A 3,970-nucleotide genomic window follows, 5' to 3' on the forward strand; every position below is an offset into this window, starting at 1 on the left:
CGTACAGCCTCTACTTCCACCTGACCACCAGGGGGCGTACAGCCTCTACTTCCACCTGACCACCAGGGGGCGTACAGCCTCTACTTCCACCTGACCATCAGGGGGCTCACAGCCTCTACTTCCACCTGACCACCAGGGCGCGTACAGCCTCTACTTCCACCTGACCACCAGGGGGCGTACAGCCTCTACTTCCACCTGACCACCAGGGGGCGTACAGCCTCTACAAGGCCTTGGAGACGCTACAGGCTGCCGTGGACAGACTGCTCCGAGCCCCAGTGGGTCCCGGTCAACTGGTTGTACTGAGCGACCCGTGACCCCGTGGCCGACCTCTCTTAACTAGTGCGCAAAGAATGACTCATGTTCTATAACAAAATAATGGTTATTTGCAGCCCTGATACTAGTATTGGGATATCGGACCGATATGAGACCAACACTGAGAATCGGTATCTGGAGAATTCCCTCAAAATACTGAAATCTCAACGACCAAGAGCCGCGTTTAACATCGGATGGATAACCGGGATTATCTCTGGCACTGAGATGGTTAACAGGGATTATCTCTGGCACTGAGATGGTTAACAGGGATTGATTATGTCTGGCACTGAGATGGTTAACAGGGATTGATTATCTCTGGCACTGAGATGGTTAACATGGATTGATTATGTCTGGCACTGAGATGGTTAACAGGGATTGATTATCTCTGGCACTGAGATGGTTAACAGGGATTATCTCTGGCACTGAGATGGTTAACGGGGATTATCTCTGGCACCGAGATGGTAAACGGGGATTAATAATAATAATAACTTTGTTTTATATAGCGCCTTTCAGAGGACCCAAGGTCGCTTTACATAAAGGGGGGGGGGGGGGGGGGGGAGAGATAACAAATTAACAAACATAGTGGACAGACACAACATGTACATATAAAGTGAGAAAGTTAGGGGTTGAAGGCCAGGTTGAAGAGGTGGGTTTTGAGCAGTTTTTTTTAAATGAGTCCAGAGTTGGGGCGGTGCGGAGTTCTACAGGGAGGGATTATCTCTGGCACTGAGATGGTTAACAGGGATTATCTCTGGCACTGAGATGGTTAACAGGGATTATCTCTGGCACTGAGATGGTTAACAGGGATTATCTCTGGCACCGAGATGGTTAACAGGGATTATCTCTGGCACTGAGATGGTTAACAGGGATTGATTATCTCTGGCACCGAGATGGTTAACAGGGATTATCTCTGGCACTGAGATGGTTAACAGGGATTATCTCTGGCACTGAGATGGTTAACAGGGATTATCTCTGGCACTGAGATGGTTAACAGGGATTATCTCTGGCACCGAGATGGTTAACAGGGATTATCTCTGGCACCGAAATGGTTAACCAGGATTATCTCTGGCACTGAGATGGTTAACAGGGATTATCTCTGGCACCGAGATGGTTAACAGGGATTATCTCTGGCACCGAAATGGTTAACCAGGATTATCTCTGGCACTGAGATGGTTAACAGGGATTATCTCTGGCACTGAGATGGTTAACAGGGATTATCTCTGGCACCGAGATGGTTAACAGGGATTATCTCTGGCACTGAGATGGTTAACAGGGATTGATTATCTCTGGCACCGAGATGGTTAACAGGGATTATCTCTGGCACTGAGATGGTTAACAGGGATTATCTCTGGCACTGAGATGGTTAACAGGGATTATCTCTGGCACTGAGATGGTTAACAGGGATTATCTCTGGCACTGAGATGGTTAACAGGGATTATCTCTGGCACCGAGATGGTTAACAGGGATTATCTGTTATCAGACTAATGGTCTCACTCCATACCGTTGAAGTGGTTCACCCCCCCTGACCCCTCTGTGACCCCCGTCAGAACGCTCTCCCGGTCCTGACCCCTCTGTGACCCCCGTCAGAACGCTCTCTCGGTCCTGACCCCTCTGTGACCCCCGTCAGAACGCTCTCTCGGTCCTGACCCCTCTGTGACCCCCGTCAGAACGCTCTCTCGGTCCTGACCCCTCTGTGACCCCCGTCAGAACGCTCTCTCGGTCCGACCCCTGAACGCTCTCTCGGTCCTGACCCCTCTGTGACCCCCGTCTGAACGCTCTCTCGGTCCTGACCCCTCTGTGACCCCCGTCAGAACGCTCTCCCGGTCCTGACCCCTCTGTGACCCCCGTCGGAACGCTCTCCCGGTCCTGACCCCTCTCTGACCCCCCCTGACCCTTCTGTGACCCCCGTCAGAACGCTCTCTCGGTCCTGACCCCTCTGTGACCCCCGTCAGAACGCTCTCCCGGTCCTGACCCCTCTGTGACCCCCGTCGGAACGCTCTCTCGGTCCTGACCCCTCTGTGACCCCTCTCTGACCCCCGTCAGAACGCTCTCTCGGTCCTGACCCCTCTGTGACCCCCGTCAGAACGCTCTCCCGGTCCTGACCCCTCTGTGACCCCCGTCGGAACGCTCTCTCGGTCCTGACCCCTCTGTGACCCCAATCAGAACGCTCTCTCGGTCCGACCCCTGAACGCTCTCCCGGCTCACCTCTCGGTCCCGATGCCACGGGTTGAGTACCACCGGTTTAATACATTCCTCGTCTCCTCAGCCCTTCCTTTCTGTTAGCTACCCGTCGTGGCTCATCCCGTGTCCTAGGTTTAATTTTGAATGTTCTCTTGTCATTTACTGTACTTACTGTACTAACGCCATGTTGAATGGTTCATTAAACATGGAGGAACACTGGAGGCAGATTTTTCTTTTCAAAAGCTCTGCAGATTCCTGTGTAATGAGATTGGCAGGAAACGGTGCAGCTTAGCCGACATTAATGTGAAGACTTTGCAGAAGAGATGGGTCATTATTTTGGGGTGAACATAGTATGGCGGTCATATCGATGTGTGTCGAAGGGGCGGAGCTTGCTTTTGGTACATGAGTTATTTTTTTTTACAAAGAATGTTATTTGTATATTCCCATCTTGGACAACATGGAAGTTATTTTTGTCCGTAAAAACATTTGAATAAAATGAAGATGGTGAACTTGCCGTGTCCCTGTCTTAACTCGGTCTCACCAGCAGAGGGCAGCAGTGGTGCATGTAAAAATAGGAGGTGTTGAGGATTTTGAAGATGGACACACAGTTGGCTTATTGAGCTGTTGGCCAACATTTTAGATTAGATTCAAATGGATTGTCATCATGCAGCACAAGTACAGTACAACGAAAAGAAGTGTGGCATCCAACCAGAGTGCAAATGTAATAGTAATATACAATGTACAGGTGATTAAACTGGACTGAGTGTAGTGCTTATGAGATGTATACAAAGCTCCACATATTGGCCTACATTATTATGTACTATCTATGCCTATACTACTGTCTACTGTGCTAGTATCTAGGTCAACTTGTCAAGTTGCTCTTTATTGACCCCAAGGGGCAGTTTATGGTACAGCCTTTAGGGGGGCTCAGCCCCGAGCTCGAGAGCCCAAACTGATTGGCCAATGTACACACACAACAGCGTGTCAGTGTGTGTGTTCAAGTTCAAGTTTCTTTATTAGTTGTCATACAAAAATACAGAATACTTTTATATGAAATGCTTTTTTTCTGTTTTTGCTCCTGAGTGCTAGATTAAAAAATAGATAAAGTATAAAATAGAAAGTCAAAAGTACGTAAACAAGTGTAAACAAAAGTGTTCAATATACATATATATATACAATACAGAGTAGAAAAAATTAGTAACTGAGTTACAATATACAGTACAATGCAGAAATGGGATGAGGTACTGTACAACTTAGGGTAAGGTGCAATGAGGTATGAGTTGTAGTGCAAATCTCTACCAATAAAATGTATAAATATAGTATATATAAGTGTGTTAAAGTGTCTAAAGTGGGTGCTACAGTGAGTTGTTTATTTAAAGTGAGTGTGGATGTGTGCTGTGAGTATTTGATGGTTAGTTACTGTTATTGTCATTGAGGGTCCTGAGGGCCTGGGGATAGAAGTGTGTTCATGTAGAGT

This window comes from Notolepis coatsorum (genome assembly GCF_963971535.1).
Source record: "Notolepis coatsorum genome assembly, chromosome: 9".
NCBI lineage: Eukaryota > Metazoa > Chordata > Actinopteri > Aulopiformes > Paralepididae > Notolepis > Notolepis coatsorum.